This window comes from Dermacentor albipictus, chromosome 4 (genome assembly GCF_038994185.2).
Source record: "Dermacentor albipictus isolate Rhodes 1998 colony chromosome 4, USDA_Dalb.pri_finalv2, whole genome shotgun sequence".
Classification (NCBI taxonomy): Eukaryota; Metazoa; Arthropoda; class Arachnida; order Ixodida; family Ixodidae; genus Dermacentor; species Dermacentor albipictus.
The window spans coordinates 18,585,465-18,602,570 of record NC_091824.1 but is presented as its reverse complement, the minus strand read 5'-3'; positions in this window follow the sequence as shown (position 1 = coordinate 18,602,570).

Genomic DNA, 17,106 nt, shown 5'->3' with positions numbered 1-17,106 from the left:
ATCGCTACCTAACAAACCACAAGTAATAGCATTACAGGAAACCCTCGTCTCTGCCGCATCCTCTCTGGTTATCGTGCCGTCTCCGTGCAGGGCGAAGGTCGGGGAGTGTGAACGTTAATTGACAGGAGGCTTACACACTTGTCTCACGACCTGAAGCTGGCGAGTTGCAAGGTTGAATACGTCATGGCGGAGGTTCTGCTCAACGCGAGACAACGCAACCAGCGAAGAAACAGCGTGTTTATTCTCAACATCTACAGCAATCCTAGGCACTCGCAACAGCAGTTCAAAACGATACTCAAGAAGTCCGTCGACCTGGCCGGCACCCATCCCTTGGTCGTCGTCGGAGATTTCAACGCACCGTACGGCGTGTGGGGGTACGTCTACGACACGAGCAAGGGCCGGGGTCTGTGGCAGAACGCCAACGAAATGGACCTCACGCTCATCACGGACAAGGCGTTCCCCACCCGAATCGGCAACTCGGTGAGCCGGGACACCACCCCCGATCTGGCGTTCGTGAAGAACGTCGAGGGAGCCGAGTGGAGCAACACCGCAATAAATTTTGGTAGCGACCATTATGTGCTCGAGACCCGCTTCGAAGTCACCCGAAGTAAATCCAGGGAATTCACTGTCACGGACTGGGACCTTTTTCGCAAGCTCCGCGGCAACGACAGCGCACCCGTCCCCAAAGACCTGGAAGATTGGTGCGAGCGAATCAAGAGTGACGCCGAGTCATCCACTAAGAAGATCGTCAGCGACCTGGAGGTAGAAAAGATGGACAGTAGGCTGGCCCATCTGATCGAGGCCAAGCAGGCACTGCTTCTAAGATGGAAGGGACAAAGGTTTAACCGAAGATTGAGGAAAAAGATCTCCGAGCTTAACAAGGCCATCGAAGATCACTGTCGGACCCTCGGCAAGCAGCAATGGGACGAGGTCTGTGACTCGATAGACGGGCAGATGCGTAACGGCAAGTCCTGGGGCATGCTTAAACATCTCCTCGACGAGGGCAGCACCAGATCCAGTCAGAGACACACGCTCGCCAGAGCCCTGCACGAAGCTACCACATCCTGTTCCGGAGACGAGCTGGTTGCCAAGCTCATGGAGAAATACCTTCCCATAAAGCGTGGAAACGAGGAAGACCGGTTTCCTGACTACCTCGGCCCAAGTCGTCCGGAATTGGACGAAGACTTTACCGTGGGGGAAATTAGGCAAGCCATTTTCGCGCTCAAGGGGAAGTGTGCGCCAGGTGCCGACAGAATCACCAACAAGATGCTGCGGAACCTTGACGACGGTTCGATCGCATACCTCACCGAGAAGATCAACGAAACCTGGAAAAACGGCAGCGTCCCAGAGCAATGGAAGACCGCCAACGTCGTCCTGATCCCCAAACCCGGCAAGGCTCCGAACGTGGACAACCTCCGACCGATCTCTCTCACCTCCTGCGTTGGGAAAGTGGCGGAGCATGTCGTCCTCAATAGACTAAACAGATATCTCGAAGAGAACAACATCTATACTCACAACATGATTGGCTTTCGTGCCGGCCTCTCGTCGCAGGACGCCATGAAGATGATCAAACATCAAGTCATAGACGGCAGTACCAGAGACACCAGGGCCCTGCTCGGACTCGACCTCGAGAAAGCCTTTGACAACGTTCTCCACGAATACATTCTGGCCTCCGTGGCAGACCTCGAGCTGGGCCCCAGACTATATAACTACGTCCGTTCGTTCCTGACGGGGAGGAAAGCGAAGCTGCGGATCGGCGACTTTGTCTCCGACGAGGTGCTCCTGGGCCCACGGGGCACGCCGCAAGGCTCGGTCATTTCTCCTGCACTCTTCAACATCTGCATGATCGGCCTCTCGAGGAATCTGGCCCAAGTTGAAGGTATCAAACACACCATCTACGCAGACGACATCACCATCTGGTGCACCGGCGGTAGCGAAGGGCAAGTGGAAAGCGCCATGCAAGAGGCGGTAGACGTCACGGAGCAGTACCTGCTACCCACCGGACTCAGATGCTCCCCGACCAAATCTGAGCTTCTCCTTTATAGAAAAGAAAAAGGGCGCAGACCCAAGGGCTGGAAACCGGTCTCGGAAAGTGACATTCACCTGTTCACTAGGAGCGGTGACCCGATACCCAGGGTCGACACCATCAGTGTCCTGGGTATGTTTATAGAATCACGTGGCGGCAATGGCACTGCGCTACGCAAGATAATTGCGAAAACCGACAATGCTTTTCGCCTTGTACGAAGGGTGACGAACAGACATCGTGGCCTCAAGGAGGACAACCTGCTTCGGCTCATCAACGCCTTTGTGCTGTGTCACTTCACCTACACGGTGGCCATGCACAACTGGCTCAGAGCCGAGCGGGAAAAGCTTAATGCCCTCATTAGAAAATTCTCCAAGAGAGCCCTCGGGCTGCCCGTCAGAACGCATACAGAGGACCTCCTTCGGCTCGGCATACACAACACGATGGAGGAGATAGCCGAGGCTCAGGAACGGGCCCAGCTAACTCGGCTGTCCACCACGCCGGCCGGCAGGCGTATCCTCGAGGAGATCGGACTCGCACCCACCAAGAACTTGGCTGAAGACACCCAAATCCCCAGAGAAATAGGGGAGAAGATCGTGGTCGCCCCTTTGCCCCGCAATGTTCATCCCGTTCACAACGCAGGTCGTCGCAAGGCAAGAGCATTGAATATGCTAAAGCAAGTAAACAGGGACAAAATCGCAGCAAGCTTCGTGGACGCAGCTGCATATCGAGATGGCAAGGCTTTTGCGGTTTCCGTCGTTGACACGCTGGGCAAAGTTATCAACTGTGCTTCCGTCCGGACGACGAACCCAGAGGTGGCCGAGCAAGTGGCCATTGCACTCGCCATGCAAGACGGTCGGAGAGACAGGGTGTATAGCGATTCGAAAGCCGCCATCAGGGCATTCCAGAAAGGCCGGGTAGCCGGGCAGGTAGTTCAAATTCTGAAAGGCGCCAAACACGGCAACACCTCCATGCACTCGATCCTTTGGTTCCCTGCACACGTCGGGGCGATTGAGGGGGTTCCTCTGAACCTCAACGAGTCTGCCCACGAGGCTGCGCGTGGCTTTACCGACCGCGCTGCCCTCGGGTCGGGCGACTCTCTCCCCGGACACCGAGACGCTCCTCTCACACACAATGAAATAACTAAATTCTTCTACTTAGAGAGAAGGGTTTTCCCCCCGCCTCACTCCAAGTTAAGCAGGCCGCAGGCGGTCACACTAAGACTTCTACAAACGAACTCGTACCCAAATCCGGCGTCCCTTAATAGCATATATCCAGAGATTTATACGAATTGTTCTTGCGTGGCCTGTGGTGAGGTAGCTACGTTGCCTCATATGCTCTGGGAGTGCGGGTCGCTGGGCCCGAAGTTCACCAAGGAAGAGCGGGACGCCCTCCTGCGAAGTCCCGTCTTTGAGGATCAAATCCTGGCCGTCCAGCGCGCCCGCGATCGGGCCGGCAGACTAGCTCTGTCAGTCCCGTCGTGGGATTAGCCAGGTGCGCGTTTTATCGCGCTTTGCTGGACCAAATAAAAGTTTATTCACTCACTAACTCACTTTGCAATAAACTTGGGAGTCCAAGGCATAATCGCAGTTTCCCTTTCTAATAAAATCACAGGCTGCATTTTATAAGCTGGGCTGCCGGAAAGCAAGACGCACCCAAATTCCATGATGAATCGGACACACATGTTATATATCACGATTAATGTATCTTGCGCAACCATCCCACAGCACGAGTTGCCTTAGACGTGACTTTTTCTATGTGGCTTCGCCAGTTTAATGTCCCGTCATACGTGATTCCCATGTATTTCAGAGAATACACCTGTGGAATGAACTCTTGAGGATACACCAATGAAATGTGAACAGGAAGATTTAAACAAGAAAGAAGAGCACTTTTAGTTACGTTCGGACACATATATATTCTCAATCTAACCTTCAAGTAATTGCATAAGTAATTTTGTAACAATTGATAAACTGAATGTAGATCATCATTTGATGCAAAATAAGCGATGTCATCGGCATAAACGTATATACATGAATGTCCTGGAGCAGAGGAATGGAGTTTAAAAGTATTATAAATGAAGCAGGGGATAACGGTGACCTTTTTGGTACTCCGCCTTTCTGCTTAAGCCTGGAGTATGAACACCCGCTTTGAAAACAGGCGAATTTTCACTAGTAAAATATTACGAAACCCGCGCCGTGACGTATTTTTGAAACCCATAACCCTTTAGTGGCTCTATCTGTATACCATGTTCCACCGAGTCATAAGCTTCAGCTTGATCTAGAGCCACTGATGCTGAATATTCTCTTCGGCGGCGAGCAAGTTGTATGCGACTCTCTAAAGATGCGTGCGCACACGACATTGAGCACCCAGATCTAAAGCAAATTTGGCCGGGGTATTGAGTTTTCAGAAATATAGGTTGTCATTCGGCAATTCAAAATTTTGTCTACTAGTTTAACCAAATTTGACGGGATAGATATCGGCCTAATATCATCTAAATCATATCCACCTCCCTGTTTTTCAAGTATCAGGAATACTTTAGCAAATTTCTATTCCGAAAGTATCCAGGCATTCATTAAAGAGTAATTTACCATATTCAAAACTTCCTGCGGCGGCAATTCATACGGAATTTTTATCACGGCGTTGGTAACTCCATTTGGACCTGGCGCTGAAGAAGGCAGAGGGCAAACAGCATCAGCTAGTTATAGTAATGTGATTCCCCTAAATTCCTCTTGGTAAGGGATTGAATAGGTACGGTGGTACGGCTGAAGAGAACCTGCCTTCTGGTGACTTTCCAGTATTTTATAATAATTCGAACAATTCACATGACGAAAGGAGAAAAGAGTGAATAGTTTCTGGAACCGGAATGATCTTTTGAGAGCGTAAAAATCTAAAAAAGCACTTTTTTGCTTTTAGGTTTAAGCAGACAAGCGTATTTACCATATCATACTCATCTTTGCTTTAGTTACCGTACGCTTGAAAGATGCAGCAGAAATTGGTAGTCACTCCATTGTTTGGACATTGATTACAAAGAAGTTGCCTCCAGCCAGCTTTTCGTTTTCGATGAGCACGCGTGCATTCTGAATTCTACCACGGTCTGGAAGATTTACCTGTGTCGAAGGTTAGATTAAGATAGCTGCATTCTTCAAGGAACGCTTTAAAACTGCACAGAGGCTTTTAGCTCTAATATTCTCTTGGATGTTCGTACGAGGAAGCATCGCAGACTTGAAGTCCTCTTGAAGTTTTGCATAGTTTACAAATGTGGCATTTTTCCTTATGAAAGAAATAACGGGGAAATCAATCTAAAAAATAATAAGAATGTGGTCGCTGTTTGTTTGTTTGTTTGTTTGTTTATTTGTATAGTATTCCACGAGGATATATAAGATGAGCCGGAAAAGGTGAGATCTATGGCCGATTGAGACTGGATGCGACCAAACGTAACTTTTGAATTTAGAGAAGATAGATTATTATCAAGAGTAGATTCCCACAGGCATTTATCACCTAAATAAATTTAAAAGCCCCAAGACGTATGGTAAGACTTAAAGTAACAAGCGAGTACTATGGTTTTTCTGCAGGAAGGTAATGCGCTCTATAGAGTTCGGGTACCCTGCCCTTCCACTGGGAAATATAATTTAACTAGAGAAGAAGGGGAGCAGTCTGAGGGTGTTATGTATAATGCAAAAATTTTGCATTCAGTAGACATACGCTGACACAAAGCCGGGACCTTGGGACTTACATTTAGTAGAAACCAAGTAAGCAACGCCACCTCCTCTGACAAGTCTACCAAAACGAAAAAAATCATCCCTCTTTCCAGTCCGTGAAGATGCAAAAACAGCGAAGCTGTATTAGTTACACCATGCAAGTCAAACTTCGAAAGCAGTCTAGATTGCAAATATTTTGTTTCATCATTCTTTCATCCATTTTCGCTTTTGCTTGCTTCGCGTGATGGGCATGCTTTAGGATTGTTTATTTTGTGGTTTTCCAGTGTTCTTTTTGTGCGTGAAGCTTGTGTTTGTGTGTTTCCGTGCTTTTTTTTTTCGTGTGCAAGTTGATCCGCCCGTGGTCTTCCCATAGTTGTAGCTGGGATGGAATGTGCAGAACCACTAATTCAAAGCTCCGCATGTATAGCGCAAGACCCACCACTGGAGATGCGGGTGCTACAATCGTTTGGACAATTGTTTGGATTGGTTTGACTATTGACGTCTTTGCGTTTCCTAATGACGTTACGCACACGTTCGGCTGCGACGGAGAGAACGACGTCAGCGACGGTGTGCCCGCAGTCCACAATTCTCGCTTGCGTTCGATGTCTCGAGTTTGCTCGGCGGCGGGGTTAGCAGCATCCGCCCGGCATTGTCGCTTGCGCTTCTTCTAAATTAAATTGCTTCGAAATTAAAATCTTTCCATCACGTAAGACAATGAATGGCTCATGCCCCCTTAAGCAATGGCTCATACCTCCGTAAACGCGACCTCCCTATTACGACGCCAGGAGTGAAATTCTACGCTGGAATGATGAGCCAGCTGTGGAAGAGGACGACAACTCTAGAGCCATTGCTGATTATGATAGTTTTAGTGAACTCCGACAACGACGGCACAGGTTCTGCATTAACAACTTCACTGCAGTAATCGGTAATTTTTTTATGGACAATGTTTGCCATTTAAAAGCCAGTTTTCTGCCAAGACAATTATGTCGGGGGAAAATTAAGAACAAATACGTGTTAAATCCTTACTAGAAGAAACAATGGAACGGTAATTCCATTGTAAGATTCTCAGAGTGCCTATGTCGAAGTTAAAACGGTAGTGGAAACTGCCTGATCCAAAATAATCACTTTCTAGAAGGCCTTTTTGGTGAGGTTCTCCTTGACATATTTTTTAGTTTTTGACATAGGAGAATTTTTTGGGGGGGAGAAGGAGGAAATCTGGTGTGTTTCAGACTCTTGAAGCAATGGCAATGAATGGAATGTCATCTAATCTTTTTGTATGTCAAAATCTTTTTGTATGTCATATAAAATAATAGCATGAATGCCATCAGATAGACAGAGAGAGAGAGAAAGAGATAGAGAGAGAAAGAGATAGAGAGAGAGAGAGATTATGGAGGAAACGCTAAGAGGTTGGTCTGACCTCTAATGTTCAAGCTTGCTGCTCAACGCTGAGGTAGGGAAACAAAAGAAGAAGAAACTGAATATGACGATGATGAGGAGAAAAGGCATGGAAATAACATAAATGAAAACATAAAATCCCTGAAACACTTACAACAGTCGGATAACCTAAATACTCTCAAATTACTCACAATGACCTTCATGGCCGGTTGTCAATCGACAGGTTGTCAATGCGTGCCAAAAATCCCTTCATTGGTTGTCTTTCTCGCAAGCACAGTGGCCTCACAAAGTCCATGGTCTATAGCCTCCGGCACGGCGCAATTTTCACAGTCCGGGCTGTCGGTACTACCAATAAGGTGGCGATGGCGTTATGTAAAGGCAACATCAAGTCCTCTTAGCCGCAGAAGAACGCGCCTTTCACCGCACCCATGGTTAAGGGCGTTCCACGTCCACTCCCTTTGACCTGAGTTGACTGTCAGGGCTGGTCTTGTACACGGACACCCAAGATAGTGGCCGGACGGATTACGCCGTTGTCGCCTTCCTTCGTCCGTTGTTTTATTTGGCGCATTCGTTGTAATCAAGCTTAATAGGCATAAAGTACCGCACGTAAATGCAGAGATGTGGGTTCGTTCTCTCCCTGCGTAATGTTATGTTCTCGACCAATTTCATTTTGCTTTTACCTCATCCATCTTACGTTTGAAGTACACAATTAACCTACCGTATGTTTGCACTGGCTTTAATGTCTGTCATTTTCGTATGATTGTGACTAACAAGAATCGAGCTCGTGTCTCCGTCATCGCTCGTATGCAGGATAAGTCGCTAAGATGCACTTGGTTGCATAGGGAAGTAGACACGTATATTGGGCAAGCGCTGGCCATGTACTGATAACCTTCTCGAAAATAAAAAAGATAAAAAAAATTGTGCTCACGTTAATTTTTTGTACTTGTTCTTCGTTCTTTTGAGTAAAATTTAAGAATGACAATTTGCTGCAGGAAAGCATCGGGGAAATCAGCTGTAGTTGAAACTGAAATGCAGAAAATGATTGAAAGGGAAATGAAAGTGGACGAAAAGATAACTTTTCGCCGTTGGGAGTCGAACCCACAGTCTCCGCATCACGCGTGCGTTGCACTGCCGATTAGGCTACGGCGACGACTACCAATCCGTCCGCTAACTTGGGTCCTACAAGCCCTACAAGTGTTAGTCGGCGCCACTCAGAGCCAAGGTGGGTGGATGTGTAACATCCTTTCCAGCCGGATGGCGTCACGAAGCTCGTGATCATAGGAGAGTAGGCACGCGGCTAATAAAACCTCGCATGCTACGTAATGACATCGAGGCTGCCAGATTCGAGACCCGCACGAATCTTATAGTTTATTACACAATGTCTAAAGTTGCGCAAGGTACGAGATGTAGTGCTTCTGCCTTCTTTTCCGGGTTCTCACGAGAAATCCTGGAGGAACTGGCGAGGCTGAATCCTTGTGCGGCGTGAAAGAGAGCAACAAATAAGCAATGTCTTACCGCGCTAAGGGGAACAAAAATACGAACGGTGGGAAGCGAGGTACGAGGCGGTGAAAGCAAGGAGACGGTGAGAGCGCCGTGCAGAGTTTGTATTTGGAGCGGATTTCCTGGAGCCACAACATCCGCCGTCAGCAGGCGCCCACTCTTTGAGGGGCAGCATCACAGGTGGAACGGTGCTGCTTGCACGAGGGTTCGCATACCTGAATGTCTCCCCTCGCTCCCTTCCCCGGGCAACGTCGACGCGATACGTGCAACGCAAGCGCATTCAGAAGCCGGGGCCAGAGCCCTCGGTGCGAGAGCCACGTCGCGAGCTTCGTGCCAGTGAGGGGTACCGAGGGCTGTAGATTCATAATGGCGGTCACGCGAGACCACCAGCCTTAGGCGATGCCACTGGAGGCCTGTATCTTTCGTACGCACCGCGCATACATCATCTCTCTCTCCACTTTGAGCTATATTTTTCGTATACGTGTGGATCGTCTTGGCGAGAAAGCGATGAAATAACGGGCACAAATGTTTTTTTCCCTGGACGTTTACAGGGAAAGAGGCCAAGTGAGAACTTGCCGGATATTAGGCAATGATGAGAGGGGAAATGGTGAAAAGAGAGAGAGAAAAAAGTGAGAGTAGTTAAAATTCAGCAAAAGTTTAAAAAAGGCGGAGGACGAGACGACGCGTGAAGGAAGCAAGATAAGCGAGTACAAATAACGTCAGAGGGGAAGCCATCAATCAAGCGACAAAAGCGAACTCAACGCAATAGCGGTTACTCAATGGCCCTCTCTCCCGCCTTCTACGAGGGTTTCCCCACGTGGTTGTGCGGCATCCTTATTTATGTTTTCTCTTATATAAGGGAAGCGGCAGATTTAGAATATCTTCTGCGTGGGACGCCGAGGAGCTCTGGTGTTTTTCGTCGGGTGATATGGGGGGCGAACGTCCAGGAGAGGCGCAGTGACGGCCTCAGTTTTGTGCAGTGCTCGTGAGCCCGGACGCCCGTGCACCTTCGAACTACGGGTCGTCGCTCTGGGATCGTCGGTCTATGATGGCACCCAAAGGTCGGCGTGACGGGTGCGTCAATAATAGGGCTCATTGATGTATCAAGTTGTAAACCTGCTGAATTTTTCTTGCCTCAGGCATGTTGAAAACTAGCATTCTTGCTGATATGTACTGGTACAATCAATATAGCGGAAACAGGGTGGCACCCTCGACGTTTATAACATTCGTAATAACATAACTGAACTTTATAGCATAACGGGTGGAACATGAAAGCGGAATGGCCAATCAAATATTTGCAGTTTTGGCCAAAAGGCGACGCATAGAGCGTGATAACAAGTTAGTAGACAGCTATACAAAGTAAGGATAGTAGTTTTATCGGCCTTATAAGCTTTTAACCATTCGCTTACTAACTAAATCAACAACCATGGTGTCACGTGGGCACAAGCAAACATGAACACATCTCCCTCGATGACCGCGCGGCAGCAGCAGCGAGCGAATTCGTGCTGCCACTCGCTTCAACGCAAAATAAGCGGAGAGAACACAGCGCACACGAAGCTATCAGCACTCGGCGCACTGTATACCCATCGCAGATCACCTTCAAGATAGGGCGCGCGCGGCCGCCCCAAACGCAGTGGCCACCGGAGCACAACGCCGAGATGTTTTTACCTTTATGAAAGAAGTCAGCGTTTTATCTCCATGAGCAAGAACATAACAAGAAGGCGCAACAAATTTCAGTTTACCAAGCTGAAAAACTCCAGTTTGCTGCCTTATTTCTTATTTCTCCTTTTGTAAGCGGTGTCAACGTATATCGTTACTGCAGGCATGTTGCGAAAGCCAACTGACTTTGTTGTTGTTCTCGCATTTTTCCAATTCGCACGCAGAAATTCTAATTCGAAGGGAGCCTGCCAGAAATTGTGCTAACGACGATGTGTGCAAGCTGACAGCAGCCTAAGACCGCTGGTTCTCTAATTCATTTCTTTTTATCTCATTCTATTTTATTACTCTCTGGGCCCCTAAGGCGTTACATAAAGGGGCGGGGTGAGATAAAGAAGTGATATACTTATATACATCAACAGGTGTTACACAAGATGATAAATTAAAGCAGACTTCAAGCTTGAAGGATCAGTGATGGCAGCAGGCAGGTGGTTCTAGTCATGGCTACAAAGGATGCGAAGCACTGATGGTTCCTGAAGCGCGGGACACCAACTTCTAAGGGGTGGTCCGTACGGCAGGACTCGTGAGCGGGGCTCTAAACAGGGCGGATTTTAAACTGTCGTTGGTGTAAGAGGTGCTATAAATGATCAAGAATCTTGTGATGCGCTCTGTACAACCAAGAACAACGAAAGGACACACATTGACTAAGACGAGGAAATGCCAACTACGAAATATCGGTAATTTGCGCACTGTCGTCGCTGCCTGATGCGTCCTTCGATGGTATTTAGCTTTGCTCAGTGCATTGTGGAAGATAAACAAAAACCAACTAGCATAATTTATCGACGCAATCAAGACCACTATTTTTTTACAGATAACATGGGCCATTGATAACTGGATTATTGAGCATCACCTGCTGATGTGAGGAAAGATGATGTCGTCTCTGATATGAATCGAATAAGACATTCTTGGTTAGAATGAGACGAAGAGGTGGACAGGCTGTGCGTCGTTCTGCGCGGTCACAATGTGTAATGCGTGTAGTGCTGGAAGCCTGCCGTCTCCAGCGTATAAGACCGAGATCCCATGATTAGTTGTCTTAAAATACAACGACGGAAATGTTTGGAGTGTAAGAATAGTTACTCGTATACAAAATATAGAAATTGAAAACACAATGTGTAGCAACAAGCATATTCCGGAGGATCGATTAGGTCACATTAACACAGTTCCTGTTCGAATTACGGGTGTAAGTTTTTTCCCCGCATGTCTATATATCGCGTTAATTATTAGAACAGCATTGATTACTAACTCCCGCGTGCTGACAACGAAGCCTCGTTTTTCTGTATACTGGTATCGTCCACTTCTAGCTGAAATTTCCAGATGCAAGCGTACAATGTCACCTTACTTTCTATCCCTCAGCAGAAGGCGTAACTTATTTTATGCGTACTCATTTACGATATTTACCAGATGTACGGTGGGGAGAAACTGCGCGCACGCCTCTTATGTCTACCGAGTCTGCACCGGGAAGTACACATGGGCTGCTGTGAGTAAAAGTGCATGCCCGACAACCTGCGTTTCTTTAAGGTGAACCAAAATGACAGTTACGTCGTTATTCCACCTATCCTACGTCACAACCATGACGTCTTCATCCGTAAAAAAACGAACTATATCTCGCCGAACAGGAGCACGCGTTTGACGCCGGCACACCGCGCCAGGCCCGTGGGACTGCACGTAATTCAGCTGAGAGGGAGTGTACACTCGGGAGGAGGCGGCGGCCGTGTGGGTGCGCCGCGGTCGTGGCGAGGAGGGCGAGGGGGAAGGGCCCGCTGAAAAAGGGACGTTCGGAAACTGAATCCCCACCGCGGGGAGTGCGCGCCCGCCGGGTCAAAGTTCAACGGAGGTCGTGCGAACGTTTTCGGCCCCAGTGCCGCAAAGAGCGAACGGACTTTCGCTTGGCGATCGCTTTCCCTCCTTCGCGCCTCCACTCTTGCGTGCTTTTACTAGCCCCGAGGCGTTTTACGCCGATTGCGAAAAGTGCCGTCGGCCTGTTATCGTCGAGCGATGTATTACGCACCAGATTCGTAGGGGCTACGAAGGTTCCTGGTCAGTAACTAGTTTTTGCAGAGACTTGGTGATAGGTCCGGCAAGGAAACGAGAAAACATAACGCAAAGTCTGTTTTTGTTAATAAACGCGCTAGGCACCGATTATTTGAAGTGAACTGCTGCGCAGCATGTTTTATGGTTCGTGCCGCTAGTGGGCTGGGACGAATTCGGTTGCTGACTTAACCTACCTAGAGACAACCTACCTTAGCGTAATCCGATAAATTATTGCCATAGCTATTCTTCTACGAGGAACTTTTATTTTCACTGGAATGTCACTTGTACGTACGTTATGAAAGGGCCCGGTCCTCGACTATTTCTGCAATGATGCAAATAAAAAAGATTGTAATAAAAGAAAGGGGGGAGGGAGGGGGACATTGCTTTAACTTATTTTCCAATCGCACTAAACGAACTATATCTCGCCGAACAGTAGCACGCGTTTGCCGCCGGCACACCGCACCAGGTCTTTCCAACACTGTTAAAGTTTCACTAAATTAATACCTTGCATTCTAGCTTCACAGATGAAACGTGCAAAAATTATTTGCACAGTTTTGGCGGGCAGTGTGTGCATAGCAGTAACGAGCAATAATTAAAAAAATAAGGAATTTTTAATTTTTGCTTTTACGGTATGTATTTGTGTTGGATACTTGAAGACAGCGGAATCATAAATCAAATTCACCTTATTCGGTTTTTTTACTGTGCTCATGTTTTGAAATAGTCTTCCCCAAGTTTGTCACTCAGGTTGGTTAATTGCCTACTTAGTAGCTTAGTGGCCATGTCGTAGAGATGCTAAGCTTGAGGTCGCGGATTCGATCTCGACCGCGGCGGCCGCATTTCGATGGGAGCTAAATACATAAACGCTCGTGTACTGCACATTGGGAGCCCATTAAGGAATTCCAGGTGGTTGAAATCAATTCGGGCTGCCCCACCCCGGGATGCCTCCTAACCAGATCGTGGCTTTGGCGCTTTACATGCCAGGCCTTGCTACCGCGGCTAATTTTGCTACCATGTCGGAAAAGAAAGACATCCCATAGGGCAACACGAAGAGGCCCTTTCCTCCGATAAAGAAAGCTTTGTTTATCAATCTAACCCGAGTTAGGTTACAAAATTATTAAATAAAGTAAAATGAGATATCCACCCGTTCGTAGCAATTGCTACAAAGGAAACCCATATGGGTTCCCCGAAAGAAAAGCCTCGCAGTTGAAGAAATATTCGTCCTGCGGATTTTTCGTCACAGCCGATGCCAGAGCCGATACCACAGCCGGAGCCACGTCAAGTGATACTGCTGTGCGCCGTTGTAGAGTACGCAGCGCGGGTTCCTGACAAATTGCCTGAAGAAGACCGGCAAGTGGTTATGATGCTCCGGTCTCTGATGAATACTTTTCGAATGCTCTTGAATAACATGCACACTGCGTCAGCGCGAAGTGCAATGCAATGCAATTGACAATATAAAGGCAGAACCTCTAAAAGCAGTTTCAGAGCACATTAGCGCACCATTTGCGCATATTTGCAACCTTATTTTGAGCACTAGAACGTTCCCGGAGAAATTGAAAATTGCTAGAGTATCCGTTGTTCACAAAGGTGGTAATGAAAATGACATGAATAACTACAGGCCCATTTTTGTTTGCCCATTTTTTCGAAAATTATAGAACGTGTCATATATGTACGAACTGCAAACTTTTGTAGCTTAAAAAAAATTATAACCGAACATCAATACGGATTTCAGAAGAACAAGTGTACTGAAAAGGCCTCATTATCTATTAAAGATAAAATTATTGAACATATTCAGCAAAAACATCACACAGTTAGAATATTTCTCGACTTTAAGAAAGCTTTTGACTCGATCAAGCATGGGATTCTTTTGCAAAAGCTGAATGAATATAGAATAAGAGGTACGCCCCTTGAGTTAATAAGAAGTTACCTTACTAATCGATATCAGTATACAGATATGCAGCACTCGAAGTCACAAATGGGCAAGATCAAGTAAGGTGTCCCACAGGGTTCTGTGCTTGGGCCACTTCCATTCTTATTTTATATAAATGGCATCGTAAACGTACCTCTAACACCAGATATTATATTATATGCCGATGACACTAACGTCTTTTCTTCGGGTAAGGATATGTCTACTCTAGTACAAGAAGCAAACCTTTGGCTCAGCAATTTGTCGCTATGGCTGAGAACAAATAAGCTGGAATTAAACATTAAGAAAACAAGGTAAATCATTTTTAAAACACGAAACCATTCTATTCTCCGCAATACGCAGCTCACATTCCAAGGAGCTTTGACAGAGCGCGTCCAGACTCGAAAATTTCTAGGCGTTACCTTTCATGAAACATTGAGTTGGTCCAATCACATAGATAATCTTCGCACCCACATATCGCGATCCATTGGCATAATTGGCAAAATCAGATGTTTACTACCCCTCTGGGTGACAAAGCATCTTTACGACTCTTTAGTTTACTCGCGCATACATTACTGCCTATTAATCTGGGGCACAACAACAAAAACAAATAAAGATACTATTCACAGGCTCCAGAAAAGAATCTTGCGTATAATCTAAAATGTTCCGTGCCGAACGCCTTCTGCTAAACTTTTTCATAAGCACAGCGTATTAAAATTCGAAAATACATTTTATAGAAAACTAGCGACAGTCATCTACAATCAAATTAAATCGGACGCAGATATATTTCAGGATACCTACTCCCGGAAAACACACACGTATAATCTTAGGAAAACCACCTATTACAGTGAAAGGATTCGAACCAACTACAGCAAGCAAAAACTAACGCACCTTATTCATTCATTTTTGAACTCCAATATGACGGCCATGAGCACAGTGAATGAAATCCGATCAGTAGCAATTTAAAAAAAAAAGATGCATGCTTATCTAATGGCGCTTCAAACATGACATTTTTTTTTTGGCTCTTTCTCTTCCGTGTAAGACTTGCTTATATTGCATACTTTCTTCCAGAACTGTATTGTGCCTCAAAATTCAGCCATGAAAATTTCTTGTCGATAAGCTGTTGATATCAATTATGTTCTAGTTATTAAAACCCCGGCTCAGTTCCTTTTTTCTCCTCTGCATTTATGTATTACATGTAATAGTGTTACATTTTGTGTCATTATGTAGTATTATATTTATGTATTATGTATTACAGGCTGAGTGTACTGCAATAATTTTGTTGTTCTTTTCTTTTTTTTCCTTTTTTACTACATTGATGTTTTACAAAGTGACAAGCTGAGTGTTGTGCAATATCGTAGTTTGGGCGGGGATTGGCGCATTGTCAGGCATTCAGTTGCCTTTTCGCCGCCCCTTCCCGCTGTACCACTGGATATGTATGCTGAACCGATGATGAAATAAACCACTAATTAATTAATTAATAATTAATAAATAACTAATTAATTAATTAATTAATTAATTAATTAATTAATTAATTCGATTGCAATGCAAGTGCTGGATGCTCTCCATTCAGTACTTGCAAGTCTTAAGTAGGCATCATGGCTCGCCCGCCGCATTCTATTCGCACTTAAGTCTTAAAGGCTGGGTTCTACTTCAACGATATACTGCCACGTACTGCAACCTACTGCTGACGAGCAGTGATTCCATGGTCTTCACAGGTGACTTCAACGTGCATCCCAAGCTATGCCGAAGCACGAAGGTTGTCTTCAGACAGCAGAATGACGGCAGCCTAATTTGTCGGTGGAGCACTCGCGTGAACTTGACTGATTTTAAGACGCTTTGCTGCGTGCCCAGGCAGCGTTCCCTCTATCCCGCTTTTCTCATTCTGTTAACCCTTTCCCTTCCCCCAGTATAGGGTAGCAAACTAGACGCTCATCTAGTTGACCTGCATGCCTTTTCTCTCTTTGCTTTGTCTCTCGGTTATGGTCATTTTAATTTGACTGCCACCAAACTTGCTCTTAAGAGAATGGTGTATGAGGCCAGTGACACATCTTACTGTGGCAGCGATACTTTCAATGGTCTGTCCATGCCATGCGGCGTCAGTACTACTATATCCTCCAGATACTCGCCCTTTCGGCCACACGTGATCACGTTCGTTGCTCATGTGTGCTATCTTGATCTTTTTGAGCGTGAACACAGGAGCGCGTGGCTTTCAGTACTACGAGCACAGCCTAGCGTCACCGCAGAATAGTTGTGTGCGTGCGTGACGAGAGTAGCCACGGGGTGTCATTTTCCGGCTGCTGCCACGGCGCCTCGATGTCCCCCTCGCCCGCCACTCTGTACAAAGTGGAGACAACCGCGGCGTCTTCTGCGGCGTTGGCCACGCAAATCCCGGACGCCGTAGGGACCCGTTGCCAGCGCTCGTGTGTCTTGAAAGCGGTCTGCGACGTGGCTAAAGTGCGCGCCTGCGCGGGCCTCATCTCTAAGTGATCTGCAATGTTTGCAGAGTGCGCGTGGTGCCGGTAGCTTCGTATGCGCTGTGCTTTCGACGGTTCGTTCACGCTGAAGCGAGATATGCATGAAGGTCAATTCGCTTGCTGCTGCCGCGATTCCTCACGCCACAATTTTCACAGGGAGTTTCCGCGCTCATCGTGCGAGATGTGCTCATGTTTACCTGTGCGCGCGTGATATCGTGCTGGTTAATTTAATTAAAACACGTTGACGGGCTAATTAGTTTGAATCCATGATAGAATGTGTAAGCGCGACTGAACAAGGACGTAGAAAGATGCAGACACACAACGACAGCGCTGTCTCTCTGTGTGTGTTTCTTTCTACGTCCT